This window comes from Podarcis gaigeae (genome assembly GCF_964106915.1).
Source record: "Podarcis gaigeae genome assembly, chromosome: 13".
Taxonomy (NCBI): Eukaryota; Metazoa; Chordata; class Lepidosauria; order Squamata; family Lacertidae; genus Podarcis; species Podarcis gaigeae.
In genome coordinates this window covers 56,010,481-56,033,732 of record NC_139689.1, presented here as the reverse complement: position 1 = coordinate 56,033,732, position 23,252 = coordinate 56,010,481, and the positions used below count along the sequence as shown (strand labels likewise).

Sequence of the window (23,252 nt, the reverse complement as noted above, 5' to 3'; positions counted from 1 at the left end):
CATGCCTAAACAAGCAACATTATCTCCTAACCACAGCATACGACAGATTGACCTTGGGCTAGATACTCCACCAAGTGCCTATTCCCCTCAGATCCTTCTGAAGCATCTCATAGGCTGCAAAGCAGTGCTTTGTTCTCCTGACAGTAGCTTCATTATTTCACAATTAAGCAGAAAGCCAAAAGCACATATCCGCACCCAACAGAATCCGGTAGAGGGGCAACCAACGCAGAACAGAGATGGATAATAACCTACTCAATTGTAACCTAATTCACTTGTAACACATCATATAAATATTATTTTACACACCTTCTGTTACACATCTCTAGATGGCAAGTTAAAGATGAGCTCTTTTCACAGTTTAAATCTTAATTTCACTAGTTGTCTTCATGGAGACAGAGAACTTTTTTTTTTTTTTTGCACAGCATAAGTGACTTCTAAAACCATGCACCTCAATTATACTTTTCATGCCACCCTGATCAAAAACGACAGACTGGCATAAAGGCCTATAAGAAATAAACAGTGATGCAAACTCTTGAGGCTGCTCCCCTCAAATTAGACGTGGTCTGGGAGGGGGTGAGCAAAACACCGCTGGAACGAATCTGTTTGGAAAGGAAAAGACTCTAGTACAATTATTACATTACATTACATTACGCCCTATCCAAAAGGCATTATAAATACATTTCACATGAGCAATGATGTTTATCAACTCAAGGTAAAAAAAATTAAAGAGACAAGACTACCTAAGTACCTAATCTGACACATAAACACAGCCATTTTCAGTTTTCAGCCATTTATAAATTGCACCCTTGAAGAAAACATGGAACAAGAAAGCACCAGTCAAGGAAACTGACACAGCCTCTTAAAGGCCATTTCAGAGTGGAAGCTGGATTGCAAGACCAGCTCTTTTGACAATAAAGGATTCTATGTGGCAATGGGGATTGGCCTGTGGAGGAAGATGCATATAGCTGGGAGAGCAATATACTTTGGACCACCTTAAAGTATAAAAGTTAAAAGCTGCAAATCAGCAAAAAGCACCTCTAAGAACACTGATCTACTAAAAAGAAATCAATGCAAATGTACCCAAGTTACTAATACATTATTTTTCTTCTAATATGCATCCACTGTCAAACTTTAGATTGTAAGTGTCCTGGGACAGGGTCTGTTCAGGCCCCGTTTTCTTCCTCTCCCTTTTTTGCAGGCACTCTGAAGATATAAGAGCTGCCTTGCTGGATCAGGTCAAAGTTCTACCTAGCCTGGCTAGTTACTCACAGGAAAGCAAAAAGCACAGGGATAAGTGACATATGGTATGCATCTCCTATTTCTTTCTGTCATAAACCAGAACTGAAGACGCTTCTAAAAAGCATCCCAAATACAGTAGCTTAACTTGTAACTTGTTTGTTATGACAATACACACTACAGAGCCAGGGGATTCACCCCATTTGTCACATTCCCAACCAAAGTCAACAATGTCTTCCCCTTGATACAGTCAGTTTCCATGGTGCTACCACCATACAATTGGAGGCTGGAGTTGGCACACCATTGATACGAGAGGTTTTCTAAAATTACCATACCCTGGATAATTGCAAACTCCCTAACTGGTTTGACTAGAAAAACTGGCATGTCTTTCCTATGCATTTATACGTGGGTCCCTAATCTTTGCCTGTTCAGTTTAACAGGTGATTTAACACCACCCTGGTGAGCAAATTACTATTTATGTGGCAAAATCAGTGCATGGTTCTTCACAGAGAAATGAAAACTTATATATAAGACAACAGACGCTCTAGAGCAGTTAGGGGGATCAAGGTGCTCATTAAGTGGCAAAAACAATCAGGGTGGTTTGAAAAGTCAGGGGGAAACTTATTTGTGCATCACAAAATGCAGTGTCCAATTTTAAAAAATCTTCTGCCAAATCAAGCTGTCCAGGCATGTAAGATTTAGAAACCATATTCTAATTAATATAGCCAGGCTACCATTGTTTGATAGTGCATCCACCCACAACCTAGTCCAGATGTTTTGGAATACAACTCCCATCAACTCCAGTCACAACTGCTGCGCCGGGAGTCCAAAACATCTGGAGGATATGAGGTTGTGGCTGGATGCACTAGTGATATTGTGTGAATGAAGTTGTTAAAGCAACTGAAATAGCCTTATCATGAAAATATCACTCATCTGCCAATAACCAATTAACTTTAGAAGAAGTTGGCAGTAACACAAAACAGCAATTCCAGCCAGGTAGGGAAGATCTCCTCACTAGCAGCTCCATTTTTCGTCATGATCAACCCCTATAGAACGGGGGGTTGCATTCATTTAATATGTTGAAAAGAGCCAAGAAAAACTGTCGCTCTATAAGCAAGGATCGTTTGTAATATTATCATGGGTTGCACCAGCTGTCTGATACGTCACATTTATCAACTGTAAAGTTAACTTTTTTCACTCTATTCTCACACTCACATTATTTAATTTGCATTTTGATCAACTTGATGTGTTGTGATATTTCAAACTTTCTGTTGTCTTTTCATCAAATGCACTACCTACTGGTATGACCCAGAATGCCAGAGAAACAGTGCTGGACATCCTCTTAGCCTAAAGGCCTGCTCTGTAATGCAAAAAATGGGTGAGGTATAAATAATAAATTATTATTATTATTATTATTATTATTCCAATGAGGGCCCTCAATTAAGCAGCTGCAGAGGTCAAGAACAAACCAGGAACTCTTGTAGTCTTGTCTCTATTTTCCCAGGTATTCTCTTCATTCACTAATATTTTAACTGGGGCTGCAACCCTAACTACATTTACGTGGGAGTACAGTGGTGCCTCGCTAGATGAAAAGAATTCGTTCCGCGATTCTCTTCGTTTAGCGGTTTTTTCGTCTTGCGAAGCAAGCCCATTGACAGCTTAGCGGATTAGTGCTAGAGCTGTCAAGCGGCTTCCAGCGATCAGCTGTTAAGCGGCTTATCAGCGGAACAGCTGATAAGCGGCTTAGCGGCTTAGGAAAAGGGCAAAAAAACCAAAAAAAAAAACCGCTGGGGGACGCAAGAGTTTTTCGTCTTGTGAAGCAAGCCCATAGGGAAATTCGTTTTGCGAAGCGCCTCCAAAACGGAAAACCCTTTCGTCTAGCGGGTTTTTCATCTTGCGAGGCGTTCGTCTTGCGGGGCACCACTGTAAGTTCACTGGGACTTACTTCTGTGAGAATATGTATCGGATTGCACAGCCAATGCGTCTCCTCTGCTCCAGACTTCCCTTCCTTCCACTTCCTCTCTTTTCCTTATGCATTTGGTTACTGAGATGGTTTAAATCCGCAAGCACATTCTTGTGATTTGTCCACCCTATGTCATATTTATTCTTCACCACTTTGCTTTAGGCATTTAGGAAATAATATTTGCACACAGCTCAGGTAGTACATATCATGTTGCAAGAGACTCTGAGGGGCACCTTTTGAATTATGGTGCAGTTGCTTGGGGGACAAAAAGTTTTTGGTTCAGGCCTGTACACGTGACTTTTTAAGAGTGCTGCCTACAGCTGCTGAGAGTAATGGATCATTGCCATAGAAACATTAGCTACCCTTTTTCTCGCAATGAAATTTTCTCATAATTGTCACCAATAAAAAGTCATGTATGACGGATCAATAACCATATGTTGCAATCCCTGAATAGTGAGGCCAACTTCACTTAATGATTGTACTCGCCAGATTAATTTGAACAGAATTGTATGATCCAAACTACCTGGAAGAGAGAGATACTCAAGATCATTCACACATTAAATCATCATTAGAGACACTGAGGTTGAGAGATCAAACTTGAAAGATTATGAACTGGATACCATGTGGTACACTGATTAAGTCTGCATCCTGCCATCTGTCAAAGACTTTTCCTAATCCTACTTTAAACACGGAAAATACAAAACTTTCTTCAAGCCAGACGTCAGGAAAGCACCTGTCCTTCCAGATTAAATTGCTCAGTTTATCACACAACAGGCACAATCCCCAATGGGATTTGCAGAGATGGTTTGCCTCTGCAAACTGAACATGTCATGCAAATAGGGCCATAAAGGCAGATTTGACAATCTGAGGAAAATGTTTAACCCGCAAAACCAGAACATTTGCAGGATACCCAGTAGCTGGTCATTTTAATGATTACTTGGTAGTGCTTTTAATGTATTTTTAAATGTTTTTATATTGCTGTATGTAGCAACATTGGTATGTTATGAGAGGGTCGTTGGTATATTCTTTTATAAATACAGACACTGCCATTACACAAGCTTAGCTTGCCATCTTAGACAAGACACATTATGCATGTTTTGGTTAACAATGCTCAAAACCAGAACATGTGCCACATTGCTTAAAGGGCAGATTGAATATACTTGCTGAGTTTCCTTTTATCCCTATGTGATCTTTTCTCACATTACAGTTTTTTTCTCATTTCTTTCTTTTAGGTTTGCATTTCTTTATGAATCTTTCATCTCCCTCCCCAATCTGAATATAAGTACCGGTATGTATGTACCTGTTTGAACTGAAAATTGAATAGAGAAACTAAAAGAAAACTATTTGGCAGTTCTAATACAAAAAATGCAATGGAGCATCATATAGCCTGTGTTAATTCAAGTCAGTACAGCATGACAACTCAGGGTCGTAGGTTCAAGGCCCACATTGGGCAAAAGATTCCTGCATTGCAGAAGGTTGACTGGATAACTCTTGTGGTCCCTTCTACCATTCTTTTTTTAGCAATTTCAATATAACAAAATATCAAAACATATCCTATTCATTATTCCCCCCCCTTCAACTCTACAAATCTATGGGGTACAACACTTCCACAGTCAAAGATGACATGACCCGTGGGCAGTTCTCAGAGGAATGGGAACTAGAATCTCCAATGCCAGCACAAGGAGCCCACCCTAGTTCTTGAGGGCACATTTTCTGACAGGGCAGAGCAGGCAGGAGGCTGAGGCTGCTGACACATGGAGGCTATCTATCCATCTGCTAAGCAAAGGATGCTGCTGTAGCTGCCACAAAGCAAAACACATTTTGCACACATGCAGCCAGCAGAAACAGAGCTGGGCTCCTCAGGTTGAAATCATAGAACTGTAGGATTGGAAGGGACCCAAATGGTCATCTAGTCCAACCCCTGCAATGCAAGAATCACAGTGCTAAATGGGCTTTAAATGCTTATGTTTGTTTTCCTAACTGCTATGAGAGACATGTCATTAACATTCCTGTTTCACAGTTGGGAAGTAAATTCTATTAATTTCAGTAGGATTTTCTTCCAGATCAATGTGCTTAACACTGGGACATTAAACTAAGAGGTTTTGAATATCCCAGCACTCTTCCATAATATCATATCAGATACAGAAAACCGTATTTCAAATATTCAGTAACACCAGGTGTCTGATGCAGTACAGTCTATCAACAGTGTCTACTAGAGAACTGCTAAGAAATGTCAGAGATTCAGTGAATCCACAGCTGAGAAATGATTTGACTGTCAGGTGCCTCAGAACCAAATTAACTGTGCCATCAATAGAATCAAGCTCATGCTCCCTTTGGAGTCAACTTTATCTTTCAACTTTCAGGCAGAACACACACCATTGTGGATGCCTGTGGAACTAGCACTAAGCTTAATGCCACAAAGGAGACCCTAATTTGCCAACCTGGTGCCCTTCCAATGTTTCGGACTGAAACTCTTGACAACCTCATCATAGGGCCATGCTGGCTGGGGCTGATGGGAATTGTAGTCCAAAACACCTTCAGGAGACCAGGTTAGCAAAGGCTGCCCTAATTCAAAGTATCTGTCTTGAAAGAAGTTCAGCTGAAATAGGATGTCTAAAGTGTTCATCATTTAGTCACACTATTACTGCTTCAAGTAAAAAACACAATCCTACAATATCCCTTATAAAAAAAAAACTACAAAAGTAATAACATCATTAATCTGTCAACTGTTGCTTTTAAATGAGAAATGGATATTGATTCAAATGTGTCCAAAGCTGAAGAAGTCTTTCCATTCACATTCTCCAACCACACCACACTGCCAAAACCTTTTATTAAACACTTTGTCTGAATAATAAAAAATAGACCCAGATTCATTTTACAACCATACTATCAGCACAGGACATACCACAATAAGGGACTACCCCCTTCCCCAAATAAATTTCTTTTATAATACCACAAGTCAAAAATTAGATCCCTCCAACTAGCCAGCCCCTGGCCTTTGCTCTGGGAGATGCACAGAAGCCCAATAATCCCCTCATGTACATTACATGAAGGGAAGGGATGCTGGCCTCCCATTTGCACCCCTTCCCAGTTTCCTCCAGTCTGCCCTCCCTGAGACATGCACTCTATGTAGGAAATAAATGAATAATCTCTGAAGGAGAGAGGGGACAAACAATGACATTAGCATAACTCAACTAAACATAATCATCTCAAATGCAGTAAGACAAATTACGGATGTCAGAATCACTTAATTATCCCATGGGGCTTTAATGAGGTTTAAATACTATGATTTAGCTATGCAGAAGGAAGAAACTCTGGAAATAGCATAATGTGATTTTTTTTAGGGTAGGCATGATCAAGATGAAGCGGATTTGTTTTTGTTTTTAGTCAGAGCAACCCAATTTTGGAACAAGCCAAGCCAAGCTGCCTGGCTGATAAGGATCCTGCTCTGTCCTCCTCGGAGCTAACTAATGAGGGGGAGAAATGGGTCTGGGAAATGGGTGAAGAACAAGGAACTCGACCTGGCTCCAGCCCCTGTTGCTATTTTTCCTCTGTCAGCTTTGGCCTTTAATCCCATCAAAAGGGTCCGGCTTATTGGACGCTAAAAAGGGAGAGCCCATTACACGCAGCGAAAACAAGGGAAGGGGAGGGAGGGAGGGAGGGAGGGAGGAAGGAAGTAAAAATCACTCCAGGGAGTTTTAGACCTTAAAGAGGAGGCTCCCTTTCCTTCTTTCAAGCTTGCCTGGAGGGCTCTTCCACCCACCCTCCCACCCGCATGCCATCCCATCCCATCCTTCCATGCTCTTCTTCCCGCAAAGAAAGCAAAGCAGGCACTGACCCTCGACCTCTTTGCACGGCTAGAGGGTTTCGCAGGCAGGTTCTCCTCTGCCGCCTTCTCCCCAAGCTGTTGCAGAGGCGCCTGACCGAGGCGACGGGAAACAAAAAAGGCGAGCAAGGGTAGGGGGCACACAAGGCAGAAGGGGCTGTTGCCAGGCAGGAAAGGAGGGAGGGGAGGGGGGCTCCGTGTCAGGAGGAATCTGGGGACACAGCCCTCCCCTTGGGAAAGGGCCGCCTGCACACATGTAGACCCCAAGGAAGATAATGAGAAGAGTTGGGGGGGGGGCGCATCCCGCAGATCTGAGGAAAGGAAAGGAGGAAAAGCAAACGAGACCGAAGAGGACGCGGGGGGGGCGGGGGGCTCACAGGTGCCCAGGAAAGATCGGAAGTGATTTGCTGGCGGGGGGGGGGGAGAGACTGCCCCGAGGAAGAGGCTTGTCTTTCGCTCGCCCAAGGGGGAGACTTGGGCTGTCTTCTCCGGAGATGGAAAAGGATCCGGGGGGGGGGGGGCAAAGAAAGAGAGAGAAAGAGACCCGACTCCTCCTCCGAGCGAAGCACCTTTCTTGGGGGAGGGGGCGCCCCCTCCCCGTGAGGAGATTTTGGGAGATGCCATAGACCGAAGGAAACTGGCCGGGGGGCGTCGCTGCTCCCCCCCAGCTGCATTTGGGGGAAGGGGGTCCCCAGAGGGAGGGGCCACACAATACCACCCCGCAGTCCTCACCAGAGTCCGACGGCGGTGGCGCGTGCGCGCGTGCTCCGTCCTGCCCGCCGCGCTCGGCTCCGCGTCTCTCCTTCTGGGCGTCGGGGGCGCGCGGCGCAGCCCAGCTTGCTTCGCCAGGGGGCGGGGCTTGCAGACGGGGAGGGAGGGGCGGGGCCTGCGCACCTTCATGGGCGGGGCAGGAGGAAGCGCCTCTGTTGCCACGGGGACCGCGCGTCCGGCGCAGGCCGAGGGCGGAGTTGCGAAGCCCGCCTGGGAGGGAAGGGCCTCCCTTAAAGGGGGAATTAAGGGATAATTGCATAACATTTCTCTGCCGCACCACTGTGTGTCGGAGGGGCTCCTGGCCCAGAGTTCAGCCTCAAGTATTGTATTAAAATTGAAAGTGAAATTCTAGGATTATGAAAAACAATAATAAAAATTGGGATTTTTATTATAAAATATAAGACTTCTTCCCACACACAATTTCTCTTTTTGAAATAATTTGTATTGTTTTTACAAAGTAAATCAAACAATTAACATTTTTTTTAAAAAATAAAACAAGATTTTTCCAAATCTTAGGACCTCCCTCCTCCCCTCTGTGGGTTTAAATGTCTATGTCAACTGCATATTATAGTTCATCCGAATTACAGTGCTCCAATATATCCAAAGTATAACACTGCAAGAGTTATTCAAAGCCTGCCAAAGAGTTCTTTTAAATACAATCTGTATTTGTCCTGGGACGCGGGTGGCGCTGTGGGTTAAACCATGGAGCCTAGGGCTTGTCGATCAGAAGGTTGGCGGTTCGAATCCCCGTAACGGGGTGAGCTCCTGTTGCTCGGTCCCTGCTCCTGCCAACCTAGCAGTTCGAAAGCACCTCAAAGTGCAAGTAGATCAATAGGTACCGCTCTGGCGGGAAGGTAAACGGCATTTCCGTGCGCTGCTCTGCTTCGCCAGAAGCGGCTTAGTCATGCTGGCCACATGACCTGGAAGCTGTACGCTGGCTCCCTCGGCCAAGAAAGCGAGATGAGCGCCACAACCCCAGAGTCGGTCACAACTGGATCTAATGGTCAGGGGTCCCCTTTACCTTTTATATTTGTCCTATTCTCTATGGAAGTTTTGATCCTCCTGATTTCTGATTTTCCTAGTCAATCTAGCCATCTCTGCATAGTTAAGTAATTTCATCTGCCAATTCGCCTTTGTCAGCATCTTGTTCTCTTTCCATTTGCTGGGCAAGCAGCATCCTTGCAGCCGTAGCCGCGGACATGAACAGTCTTCTCAAATCCTTCAGTATGTCTGCACCTAAAATCACTATTATAAACATTTTTTAAATTCATTATATTTCCCATAATTCCTTTATCTTTTTACAATTCAACCCCATATGGTAGAAGGTGCCCTCTTTTCCCTTACATTTCCAACAGACATTTGAGTTAGTCCTATACATTTTCACTAACTTACTGGGAGTTACCGTAAATACCAATGATACATAATCTTCATATAGTTTTCTTTCAGCATGTAACTCGCTGTAAATTTTAAATCCTCTTTCCAAAGTTTTTCCCATGCTGCCAAGTTTATGTGGCTGGGGAAACTCAGCCAGATGGGCAGGGTATAAATAATAAATTATTATTATGTTATATCTGAAATATCTTGCCCATTGAATTATTGCTGACTTAACTTCTTCATCTTTAACAAACCATTCCAAAAACAATTTATACATTTTAGAAAGTAGTTTCACCTTATTTTGTAAATTCTTTCTCAAACCTCGATAATTCAGTGGCAAAACCCTTTCTTTTATCCATTTTAAAAACATAATTCAGCTGGTGATATTGTAACCAATCTGTTAAAATGTTGTAACCAATCTTTTCTCATATTTGATTTCTTCACAAAAATCACTTCTAATGGCGATAACCACCATGGAGTTTTTTGTTCTAGCAAAAAAATGTATTTATCCCATACCACATATAATGACTTTCTTATTACATGGTTCAGGAATCCTTTGTGGACTTTAGCTTTTTCATACCATAAGTACGCATGCCATCCAAATCTGTTATCATGACCCCCAAAGTCCAAAATATCTGTATTTTGTAATGTCATCCATTCCCGGAACCAGCAGAGGCAGGCTGCCTCATAATATATTATTAAATATGGCAGGGAAAAGCCACATCTATCTTTTGAATCTATTAACAACTTATGCTTTATTCTTGCCCCCCCCCCGCACGCCATATAAACCTTGAAATATCTCTTTGCCATTCCTTGACCACAGGAATCGATTGAAACAAAAATTACATCCTCAGCAATACGTTTATTTTTATCACATATATCCTCCCCCAGAATGATAAATTCATCCTGTGACAAATCTCCAAGTATCTTTTTATTTCTTTCCACGTGGTCAGGTAGTTATCCTTATACACATTAATATTCTTTACTGTCAACCAAACTCCAAAATATTTGACCTTTTTGCTTATTACCTTATCAGTAATTTTTGTAGTTCTTTTTTATTTTGTTCTGTCATGTTTTTCACCAGCATCTTTGTTTTACTTTTATTAAGCTTGAAACCTGCCACTTGGCCAAATACATTAATCTTCTCCAAGACCCTCAGTATACTTACCATCAGGTTTTCTGTTGTTATCACAAGATCATCTGTGAATGTTCTAAGTGTGAATACTTTATTTCCCACCACTATTCCTTTTATTTCTTCATCTACTCTTATTTTCCTTGCCAGGGTTTCTAATACTAAAATAAACAGTAATGGTGGCAGGGGACACCCCTGTCTTGTCCCTTTCATTATTTTACAACTTTCTGTTAATACATTATTAATGATCAGCTTTGCCTGTTGCTCTGAATAAATTGTGCCGATTCCTCTATAAAAAGTCTCTCCAAAATCCATCATTTCTAGTGTTTTTTCTTAAAGTTCCATGAGACGTTATCAAAGACCTTCTTCACATCTGTGAACATTAATACCGCCTGCTTGTCACTGCTGGCCTCCAGATATTCTATTATGTCAGTTATATTCCTTATGTTATCCTTCATCTGGCAGCCACGTAGAAAGCCGGCTTGATCTTGATGAATTAAATCTTTTAAAATCCTTTTCAATCTGTTTGCCAATATATTAGCAAACAGTTTATAGTCATTGTTTAGTAAGGAGATAGGCCTGTAATTCTTAACTGACATTAAGTCTGTATCATGTTTAGGAATCAACATAATGTATGCTTCTTTCCAGGATTCTGGTAACTTTCCTGTATCTAATATTCCATTCATTGCATTCTTAAGTGGTTGTACCAGAAAATCTTGAAATTCCTTATAGTACTTAATTGGCATTTTACCTAGTTTGGCCTGGGTTATTGTGTGCTGGTCCCGGGGGGGGGGGGTTACCGTGCAGCGTGGTCTGAGTCCAGTCCGAGGTCGAAGGTGTGGTATGGAGGCTGTCCATCAAGGCTGAAGCGGGGTCCAAGGCAAGGAGTTGGGTGAGGTCAGGAACTCTGGCAGAAGAGCAGGACAGGGTGCCAGCAGGAACAGGTTACCAACAATGTTGCTCCCGCAACCTGGGACTGGGCTGACTGGCCTTTATTTCCTCTGAGGCCTAGGGCAGTCCAGGTCTACAGGTGACCTGCCTCTCCTGGCCTTAAGGCGAGCACTCCTCCTGCGAGAACTTAGTTCCCTCTGCCTCTCTGCCCTAAGCCTTTGCAGCTCAGGAGAGGCTGGAGGGTTACTGGACCCAGAGGCAACCTCACCTTCCCCTGATGGGGCTGAGAGTGGAGCACCTGCAGGTAATGGGTCCTCGATCACCTCCGGAGCCAGAGCAGATTCAGCTGGTTGTCTGCTCCTGAGGATCCAGCACAGGTGAGGGCCCTTCAGGTTCAAGCCCCAGCCCTGGCTCAGCCGGTCCTGGAGGTGGGGACTCCTGTGCAGGCTGGGATTCCTCAGGTTCAGCCTCTGAAACCGAATCCCAGGCCATCACATATTGCCTGTTGTACCTCCATCATTGTAACTGGTGTGTTCAGGTAATTAATCTTCTCTTTCAGAATTTTTGGTAAATTATTCTGCTTTAAATAATCTTCTGTTTTATCTTTATGTTCCTCTCCGGCTCGATATAGTTCCATATAGTATCTTACAAAATGTTTCCTTATATCTTTCAGGCCACCAATTATTTTATCTTCTACTTTCAATTTATTTATAAAATTTTCACTCTGTTTTTTCTTTAATTGCCATACTAACAGTTTTGGCGAATTCAAAATTCCTTAGTTTTAACATTTTGATTTTCCATTCAATTTATTGACTTGCCAACATTGAAAATTGTGTTTGTAACACTTTTATATTTTGTTTTAAGGTTTTCATTGTTTTGACAAGGAAAAATTTCTGAGAGACCACGAAAAAGACCTGCAGAAAGAAGCTTTAGAAGAGTTAAGAGTCTTAAAACCAGGAGTACTAGACATAGCACCACCACCTTTGGGATTGGACAAACCAGCAAAAGTGATACCACCGTCAGAACAAGAGGAATTACTGGGAGCAGTTGGAGGAAAGTAGAATAATTACACAATGTCTCTGCAATTGCTAAGTTGGAACATTCATGGATTTAACTCCCGGAGAAGAGGAAGAAAGTCTTTCATTTATTGAAAAAGGAACAGTTGGACTTAATTTGTTTACAGGAAACACATGTGATAAGGCTACACAGGAAAGTATTGATTAATAAAAGATTGGGTCAAGAGTTTATCTCATCGGATAAGGTTAAAAAGAGAAGAGTTGTAATTTATGCCAAAGAGAGCCTATCACCGAAATTTGTTTTTAAAGATGATCAAGGAAGATTTGTGGCAATTGAAATTCAATCACAAGGAGAAAAATTTTTGATAGTAGGAGTCTATGCACCAAATGAGGGAAAATCTGATTTTTTTAAGAAATTGCACGAGGCATTGTTAGACTATATGGATTACAACATTATTATGATGGGAGATATGAATGGAGTGGTATCTACAAATATGGACAAGTCGCAGAGACAGGTTGTAACTAAAGATGGCAGACTACCAAAAACTTTTTTGGAACTGACTGACAATATGGACTTGATTGACATTTGGAGAACTAAGAACCCCTTGGGAAGGGAGGGAACATTCTTCTCTGAAGCCAAAATGACATGGACAAGAATTGACCAAATATGGATAACTAGAGGACTGGCACCTAAGACTCGAAAGGTGGAAATTTGCCCAAAATCTTGCTCCGACCATAATGCTGTGAAAATGGAGATGAAACTAACACCAATCAGTTCCTTCAGATGGAGGATGAATGACACCTTGTTTAGAGATCAAGAGGTTACCAAGAAGGTCCAAAAAAACCTTGAGAGACTACTTTGAGATAAATTTGAACACCATGGTTGAAAAAAGAGTAATCTGGGACGCAAGTAAAGCGGTCATGAGAGGGTTTCTGATTCAACAGAATGCAATAAAGAAGAGAGCCCAAAATGAAAAAAAAGATAAAATTTGGGAGAAAATAAAAGAAGGAGAGAAGAAATTAAGAGTGAAACCAAAGTCGCAAGAGATTCTGAGAGAAATAAAGCTATATCAAGTACAATATATGAAAATGATAAATCAGGAAATAGAATGGAAACTTAAACAGATGAGACAAAAGACATTTGAATCGGCGAATAAATGTGGGAAACTGCTAGCCTGGCAGATGAAAAAAAGACAAAAACTAAATACTATCACAAATCTGGATGTGGAAGGAAAGATTATACAGAATCCATTGGAGATTAGAAAGTGCTTCCAGAGATATTTTAAACAACTATATACACAAGGGCCACAGAAAGAGACGACATAGACCAGTTTTTAAGAACAAATGGATTACAAAAAATCTCCCAAGAAAATAATATAATGTTGAACCATAAAATTACAGAACAGGAGGTAGAAGGTGCCATTCAGAATATGCAGTTGGGTAAATCTCCAGGGCCGGATGGACTAACCTCAAAATACTATAGATCTCTGAAAGATTGGTTAATTCAGCCACTAAAGGAGGTTTGTAATGAAATTTTGGAGGGGGGGAAAGGTGCCAGAGTCGTGGAAGGAAGCTTATATCACACTTATACCGAAAACTGAGTCTGAGAAGATACACCTTAAGAACTACCACCCCATATCCCTGCTTAATGTAGATTATAAAATTTTTGCTGATATCCTGGCTAACAGATTAAAAAAGGTATTAGTTGAAGAGATACATAAGGACCAAGCTGGCTTTCTCCCAGGTAGACATTTGTCTGACAACACGAGGAATATAATTAACATTTTGGAGAAGCTGCAAGTGAATATTAATACCAAAGCAGTTTTAATTTTTATAGATGCGGAAAAAGCCTTTGATAATATTTCTTGGAGTTTTATGAAGAAAAATCTTCAGGGAATGGGGGTGGGCCAAGGGTTTGAAAATGGTATAAGTGCAATTTACTCAGAACAAAAGGCTAAGTTAATAGTCAATAATGTGATGACAGAGGAATTTAAGATAGAGAAAGGGACACGAGAAGGCTGCCCAATTTCCCCATTGCTTTTTATTTCGGTCCTGGAGGTTTTGCTGAACATGATTAGGAGGGACCGTCTGATCAAAGGTATTCAGGTTGGAGCCAAACAATACAAATTGAAAGCTTTTGTAGATGGCCTAGTTTTGACGTTACAGGAGCCAGAATCTAGTACGAAAAGAGTATTAGAATTGATTCAAGAATTTGGTCATGTGGCAGGATTTAAGCTGAACAAGTCAAAAACTAAAGTGCTTGAGAAAAATTTTACACCGATTGAGAAAGAGAGGTTTCAGAAGGAGACAGGTTTAACATTGGTTAAGAAAGTAAAATATCTAGGGGTTAATATGACTGCTAAGAACCTAAACCTATTTAAAGATAACTATGAGAAATGTTGGGCAGAAGTGAAAAAAGACTTAGAAATATGGTCAAATTTGAAGCTTTCCTTGTTGGGTCGAATTGCAGCTGTAAAGATGAATGTATTGCCAAAAATGTTATTTCTGTTTCAATCATTGCAAATTGTGGACAAGATGGACTGTTTCAAGAAGTGGCAGAGAGATATTTCTAGATTTGTCTGGCAGGGCAAGAAGATCAGAATAAAATTTAAAATATTAACTGACGCAAAGGAAAGAGGCGGATTTGCCCTGCCAGACCTTAAACTTTACTATGAATCAGCAGCATTCTGCTGGTTGAAAGACTGGCTGCTTCTTGAGAACACAGACATTTTGGACCTAGAAGGTTTTAATAATGTTTTTGGGTGGCATGCATATTTGTGGTACGACAAGGTTAAAGCACATAAAGCATTTAAAAACCATATTGTCAGGAAAGCATTGTTTAATGTCTGGATAAGATATAAAGACTTATTGGAAAATAAAACCCCAAGGTGGTTGTCACCAATGGAAGCGAAGTCTCAGAAAAAGCTCAATATGGAGGCCAAATGGCCGAAATATTGGGAAATATTGGAACAAGAAGGAGACAAATTGAAATTGCAGAGTTTTGAGAAACTAAAAGATAAAGTGCGAGACTGGCTTCACTATTATCAAATAAGAGAGGCCTATAATTTGGACAAAAAAATTGGCTTCCAGGTGGAAAAATCAAAATTGGAAACAGAATTGTTAGATCCCAAAACTAAGATGCTTTCAAGAATGTATAACTTGCTGTTAAAACAGAATACGCAGGATGAAACAGTTAAATGAGCTATGATTAAATGGGCACAAGACATTGGTCATGACATTATGTTTGCTGACTGGGAACAGTTGTGGACCACCGGTATGAAATTCATGGCATGTAATGCCTTAAGAGAGAATATTATGAAAATGATATACAGGTGGTACATGACACCAGTCAAGCTTGCAAAAATATATCATTTGCCCGATAACAAATGTTGGAAATGTAAAGAGAATGAAGGTACATTATTTCACCTTTGGTGGACGTGCCCAAAGATTAAGGCTTTCTGGGAGATGATCTATAATGAAATGAAAAAGGTATTTAAATATACCTTTCTGAAGAAACCAGAGGCCTTTCTCCTGGGCATAGTCGGCCAATTGGTGCCAAAGAAGGATAGAACTTTCTTCATGTATGCAACAACAGCAGCAAGAATACTTATTGCAAATTATTGGAAGACACAAGATCTACCCACCCTGGAAGAGTGGCAGATGAAGGTGATGGACTATATGGAATTGGTGGAAATGACTGGCAGAATCTGTGACCTGGGAGAAGAGTTGGTGGAAGAAGATTGGAAGAAATTTAAAGATTATCTGCAGAAACACTGTAAAATTAATGAATGTTAAAATGCTGTTGGATTGAAAATAAATGGCATTAGCAACAAAGTTAATAAGAATATGCAAAAATGAATTGATAATGGATGAAAATATAGAGTTATAAAATGTTAAGATATAGAGTTAAGATAAATGAAAGAGGGTAAGGATTTGCTGATTTGATTATGTAAATGGGAATACAAGAAGGGGAGGTGTGAGGAGGTCAAAGAAACAAGCTAATGAGTGTAAAGTTATAAAAAATAGATTTGTTTTTAACTTCTTTTTTCTATTTTTTCTATTTTTCTCGTTTTCTGTATTTTGTATTTTGTATTTTTTCTTTTTGTTTTTTTAATGCATTTTTGTATTTATGACTTTGTAAAATCTTAATAAATATTCTTTTTAAAAAAAGGTTTTCATTGTTTTCATTTTTGATTATCTCCTCCAGTATTCCCCCCCCCCCCCCATGTTTCTCGGAAGTGTATTTTGTTGTATTAAAAAACCTCACATTACTGCTTTACTTTTATCCCACACCACATTCAAATCTGTTCCCTGGTTCAAATTTAATTTGAAAAAGTCTCTTAAAGATTTTTCTGCTTTCTGCAAAGCAGACCTATCATCCAGAATTCCTTCATTTAGTCTCCACTTCTGTGGTGGTTTCCTTTCACCCCTCAGGTCTAATAAGACTGGGTTATGATATGAAAAAGTCCTAGGTTGTATCTCTGGTTTTTTCCCATCACTCGATATCGATATTGAGGTGATTCTTCCAGCAGATTGATTTGGTTATGAGAAAAAAGTGAATTCTTTGTCCATTGGGTGTTTAAATCTCCATATATCAATTAAAATAAAGTTTTCCACTAATTGAAAAAAAGTTAATGGTAGTCTCCCTTTCTTATCTTGAGATTTCTTAATGTCCTGTCCATCTCTAGGGAGACTACCCCATTAGTATCTCCAAGTAAAATTATTGTCTGGTCCATATATTCAAACATTTTTTCCTCAAGTGATTTGTAAAATTCTGACTTTCTCTCATTCGTCACATAAATTCCTATTGTTATTTTCTCACCTTGTGCTGTTACCTGTATTGCTATCATCCTTCCTTCCTTGTCTTTGAATAATAATTTCAGGTTGAGCTTAGTTTTTGCATAAATTACAACCCCTCTTCTTTTTGTTTTATGTAATAAGGTCCAGTCCTAATATTTTATTCAAGAATCTTCTGTGCTTCTTTGCTACATGTGTTTCTTGTAAACAAAGTATGTTCAAATTTTGTTTCAATAAAATATGCTCTATTTTATTTCTTTTTATTTTAATGTTTAGTCCATTTACATTCCACATTACGATTTTCAGCTTTATCATCCAATTATGTATTATTACAAAAAAAAATATCTAATTAAGAGTCTTATTCTTTTACTTCTCCTTGTTTTTCTCCTTATCTGCTACCAACCCCTCACTTACTTCTCCCACTGCCGGTGGTTTTCCACCTCCTAGTTTTTTGTACTTTCTCCCAAAAGTTTCTGCTTCACCTACATTTCTGCATCTCTGCTTTTTCCTTTTGTAGGTGAAGGAAATTTATAGTTACTCCTTTTCTAAAGCAGTCATGCTGGAATCTCTTTTAAAATAATAATATTTTTCTCATCCATTTGCAGTGTGTGGTTTTGTTTTTTTTGATAATTTATCTGCAAAATCTTATCTTTTTTAAAAAAAATAATTTCTATTAACAGGCCAATCACATCACATTATCCAAATCACATTAATTCCAAATTATACAGCCAAATTTTAAATTTTGTTGGGGGTACCCATACATCAAGCTCCAAACGAGTCCAAACATCCCTTATATTGCTGCTTTGATTAAACAGTTCTATCCAGTTCAATCCAGATAGTCATTTAGTACTTTCTTCATCTTCTTGTTGTTATCCTATATTCCTTTCTTTGCGATCTCTGATAGTTTTCACAAGCAGATTGGAAACAGGCATCCTCTGTGTGGGTTTTAAACACTCCAAAAATCATATCGCTCAGGGACAGCCGCTATTCCATGCTTCCATAAAGAAATTAATTTTCGATCTGTCCTTTAATTTTCTCAGACTTGCCAAGTATATCAGGAGGCTCTGTCAGGTCAAGATTACATTCCAACCATCTCATTCCAGTAGTCCTGATTCTCCTCCCCCTGTCCTTCTTTCTCCGACAAGCCTGCCTTGGCGAGGCGCCATTTTTTAACTGCGTCATAAATTTTCCTCCGTTCTCATTGTTTACCAATCTTCTCTTTAGCTATAACCCATCCCACACAGTTCTTGAATTCCTGCTTGTGGTTAGTAAAACGCAACGATCTTATTTCTTTCTGGGGTGGAGGGTTATTAATATCACATAGTGCAAAGAAAAAAAGTTTTTTCCTCCACCCCCCCTTCATTCCAAACATACAGTCTCATAATGGTGGTTCATCAGAAGATTTACTTATCCATCCGTCACTCCGGTCACAGAGATCCATTAGTCAGCAGTCTTATCTCCCGAGCGATGCTTGATGTATGTGCTTTAGCTTCATTCCAATCATATGTTTCCAATTATAATTCCGAGCTAAAGCAAGCCAGCACGCGCTAATTGGAACTGGCGTCAGGAAGAGCTGACCTCATCGAGGGCTCGTGCCAAGTGTCCGGCACCCTCATCTTGCAAATCCGGGGGTGCATTGTGGGCACCGCTTGCAAGGCAGCCCCCCATCTCCTTGGGGGGGGTAGGAAGACTGCATACTTCCCATAGCAGCCTCTTAATTACCTCGTATAGGTCAGAGAGATGTTGTTGTCGGCCATCTTCCAATGCGCCACCTGGTGGCCCCCCTGTAAAATCTTATCTTTGACGGCTCTTGAGTTGAAAACTACCAAACAGTCACCAGGCCATTTTTAAGCTTTTGCAAGTCTCGATTTAACTCAGAAAAGTTTTCCAATATACGTAGATATTTCATCCTCATGTATCTCTAGCCAACTAGCTAATTCCTTTGTTAACCTCTCTCATATCCTCGTCAGCGTCTTCCAGGATCTCCCGGAAGCACAATGTCCGCTCCTTCTGCTGCATCTCCAAGATTGTAATCAAATCCCAAGCTGCTTCCTGGGTCTCTTAATTCTATCACTTCCTCCTTTCTTTTTCCCTGTTCTTTCTTTAGCTCTCTGCCCTCAGCCGGGGTGTTTTTCGACATCTCTTCTAGGCCTTGGGTTTTTGTTTTCAGGTCTTGTACTGATTTACCCAATTCTGTAGTTTTGGTTGATAATTCCTTAATTTGACCCTTTAATTCCACAATTAATTTTGTATTTTGTTCAATTCTACCCCTCCACCTCCCCCCAATTATCCAATTTTTCATCCAAGGCCTTAGCATTTTCACTTATGCCTTTTTTTAAACCCATAATTAATTCTGAAACATCCATTTTTTGCTTCACTTCTAGTGCTGACCCTCTTCTCCCTTGTGCAGGAGTGGGAGTTACCGCTCCTGTCGTTGGTTGTGGCTTTTCAGTTGCCATATCTCAAATTGTCTTAAATAATTATTTAATTTTCTCTTTACATTCTTAATGTAATATTGTTTTGACTTGCAATAATTTTAGAAACCTCTAGGTGTCACTCTTGCCCCTGTTTCCCCTCTCTAATTCCAAAAAAAGGAAAAGTAGTGTTATAAAAAACCAATTTCAGTTCCCCTCTTTTACCACTAGATGTCTGTCCCCACACATAATTTCTCAGTTTGACTGGCTTCATTGCCTAGTTCTTCCCCAGGCATGGACATAGCTAGGGGGGGAGCGGGGGGGGAGCTGCCACCCCCAAATCAAGCAAATAAATAAAAGCACCACAATCTCCCTCCCCAGCATGCATTTCTCTAGAGCCATCTCTGTCTGGCCCAGCCAGGCCCCCCTTGCCCTGTAGAGTAGTCATTCAGTACTTTGTGGGGAGTAATGACCTGTATAAGGTCAAGATGGCAGGGGAATGTCTCCCTGGGCTACTGCATTGGGAGGGAAGGAAGAATTTGAGAAGGAAGGGCTGAAAAGGTGTTCAACAAATCCGAGAAAACTTCTTTTAGTTTAGATGTTTTTTAAAAGGCATGTTCTTTGTAATTTTGCAAAATATACTCGCTAAACACATGAAAGGAACTCCCTGATGTCAGCTGCTTTGCATGAGGAATGTCCTGGGATCTTCAGGTAGGAAAGACTCCTATGTGAAGCCCTGGAGAGCTACTAGCAGCCAGAGTAAGAAGAACTGTGTGAAGTAAACCAAGGAGCTGACTCAGAGGCTTGTGAGGCATCAGTTGTACTTTGTGTGTGTCTAATAACTCTTACACACCCCTGGATATAAAGAAGAGGAATGATGGAGGCAGTTAGAATGCTGTTATCAGTAGGGCTGATCTAATCCACTTTCATGAGTTTGACCAAACTGCGGGAGGGAAATGGAAGACAGGAGTGCCTGGTGTGCTCTGGTCCATGGGGTCACAAAGAGTCGGACATGACTAAACGACTAAACAACAACAACAAATCCACTTTCAGTGTTAGAAGTCACCGAGAACAATACAAAGCACATGGTGCACTATTGAAAAGCATGTTTCCCTGTGTCTGTTTTTAGACTTTTTATAAGGAATTGTCAACTATGTTACTTGCAAGGTGTCATGTGCATAGAGGGCACTATAAAAATAAGAAATAATACAGAGCAGGCTGTGAAATTGTGATGGTAGGGAGTTGGGCTAAACACACTTAGTGCTACCCTCGAGTCAGAATCCACAGGGCCCAGCCTTTTCTTCCACTATCCACAGCCAACAGAAGACTCATTGTTTCCCACGACACTTCCGGCAAAGCACTCTCACAGTCAGGTTGGGGGAAAGTGCTCGAGCACGTCTCGATCGCAGCAAGGCAAGGGAAGCACAGGGCGAAGTGAATTCTCCCAAAAAGGTCTGAGAGGACACCTCAGACCGAAAAGGGCACCAAACAGTGCATAAAGGGGTTCAAGCACAAGAGTGGGAGAAGGACTGGAGAACCTCAGCACTAAAAAATTGGGCCAACCTTGCAGCGAGACACCCCAAGGACTGAATTGAGTAGTGTTGAACTCTCTGATTTATAAGAGCCGCTGGACCCTGCATCTTAAATAAAATAAAACAAAATTTGGACTAAAAGAGGCTTAAACTAAAAAAACCCAAGTTCATAGATGCAGAGGTTACAAATTACTATTAAGAAATCTCAAGCCGAAAGGTTAAAAAAATTTTACTTACCAGAGATCCGCAGCAACACGATCTATTTAATTGCAACTAAAGAGCTTTACAGTGGTACCTCGGGTTACATATGCTTCAGATTACAGACGCTTCAGGTTACAGACTCCGCAAACCAAGAAAAAATGCATCGGGTTAAGAACTTTGCTTCAGGATGAGAACAGAAATCGCATGGCCGCACGGCAGCAGCAGCAGTGCAAGGCCCCATTAGCTAAAGTGGTGCTTCAGGTTAAGAACAGTTTCAGGTTAAGAACAGACCTCTGGAACGAATTAAGTTCGTAACCAGAGGTACCACTGTACATCAAAGTAAAAGGTGAGGCTTTGCCTCTTGGCTCCTGCATACTAGATCAAATACTCAGGTCGAAGTGAGCAAAATAGTTCAGCAAAGTTTAAGAACTGACCTAAATCCCTTTTAACGTTAAGGCGGAGAGTGGGAGTGGGGGGGGGGGAATCACTAGATTCCCCCAATCCTACTACTTGGCTTCACGGAGAATCACTTCAAGCAAAGCCGTGGAGAAGGCAAAAGAATTAAAATAGTAAGCAGAACCCAAGGGAACCCAAGTGAGCTATAAAGACCTGGCTGAGCGTTGCAAACGGTAAAGAAGGAAGAGAAAAAGACGGGAGAAAGAAAAGCCAGAGTCAGAGAGGAAAAAGGAGGTTAAACAGGAAATTGTGGGAGAGCGCAAAGCTACAAAAGATAGCGGGAACAGAGTGTCAATAGAAGAAGCAAAGCAATGAGGATCTGAAGAAAGGGTGGTAAAATGGCAATGAGTATAAAGAAAAGTTGAATCATCTAGCGTCCTGCCTGTTTAAAATGGAGCCATAGACAAAGTAGAAGGGCCTGCAGCTCCAACTGCACCGACACCTAGTGGCGGAGGAGGTAAATGCTTTAAATATTACATCATGGCTTGTTGTTCTTTATACAGTGGTACCTCGGGTTATGAACTTAATTTGTTCTGGAGGTCCGTTCTTAACCTGAAACTGTTCTTAACCTGAGGTACCACTTTAGCTAATGGGGCCCCCTGCTGCCGCCGCGCGATTTCTGTTCTCATCCTGAAGCAAAGTTCTTAACCCGAGGTCCTATTTCTGGTACTATTTCTGTAACCTGAAGCACCTGTAACCTGAAGTGTCTGTAACCCGAGGTACCACTGTAATAAGGTTTGGAAAGAAATAAAAAGGGATTTTGAAACTTGGAGCAGATTAAAATTATCAATAGGAGGAAGAGTTTCCATAATTAATAATAATAATAATAATAATAATAATAATAATAATAATAATAATAAATTTTATTTATATCCCGCCCTCCCCAGCCGAAGCTGGGCTCAGGGTGGCTAACAACTATCAAAATAGTCCAACATTCTAAAAACATTCATTATAAAATTAATTAAAATCAAATTAATGGCAACCATCAAGCAAAATTCTGTGCAGATTGCCAGAGGAGGAGATCAGGCTGTGCCCTGACCAAAGGCCTGGTGGAACAGCTCTGTCTTGCAGGCCCTGCGGAAAGATGTCAGGTCCCGCAGGGCCCTAGTCTCTTGTGACAGAGCGTTCCACCAGATTGAAGCCGCGGCCGAGAAAGCCCTGGCTCTAGTTGAGGCCAGCCTAACCTCTCTGTGGCCTGGGATCTTTAGGATGTTTTTATTTGCAGACCGTAAATTTCTCTGTGGGACATACCAGGAGAGGCGGTCCTGTAGGTACGAGGGTCCTAGGCCGTATAGGGCTTTAAAGGTTAAAACCAGACCTTAAACCTGATCCTGTACTCCACCGGGAGCCAGTGCAGCTGGTATAGTACCGGATGAATATGATCTTGCAGCGAAGACCCCATAAGGAGTCTCGCCGCGGCATTCTGCACCCGCTGGAGTTTCTGGGTCAGTCTCAAGGGCAGCCCCACGTAGAGCAAGTTACAATAATCCAGTCTGGAGGTGACCATCGCGTGGATCACAGTGGCTAGGTCAGGGCGAGAGAGATAAGGAGCCAACTGCTTAGCTTGGCGGAGATGAAAAAATGCCACCTTTGTTATAGCTGTAATCTGCGCCTCCATAGAGAGGGAGGTATCGAAGATTACA

At 41.2% G+C, this 23,252-nt stretch overlaps 1 protein-coding gene across 7 annotated transcripts in view; it reads right to left on the bottom strand.

Moving 5' to 3' along the window:
• Positions 1-7,884, bottom strand: part of KIAA1671 — a 112,828-nt gene extending 104,944 nt beyond the window's left edge. For 6 of the 7 annotated variants that reach the window (XR_014557647.1, XR_014557648.1, XM_083710072.1 and 3 more), the window contains exon 1: positions 7,758-7,884. The gene's annotated coding sequence lies outside the window, so the exon portion shown is untranslated. The other variant, XM_083710076.1, reaches the window with a different exon arrangement.
• Positions 7,885-23,252: the final 15,368 nt, after the last annotated feature.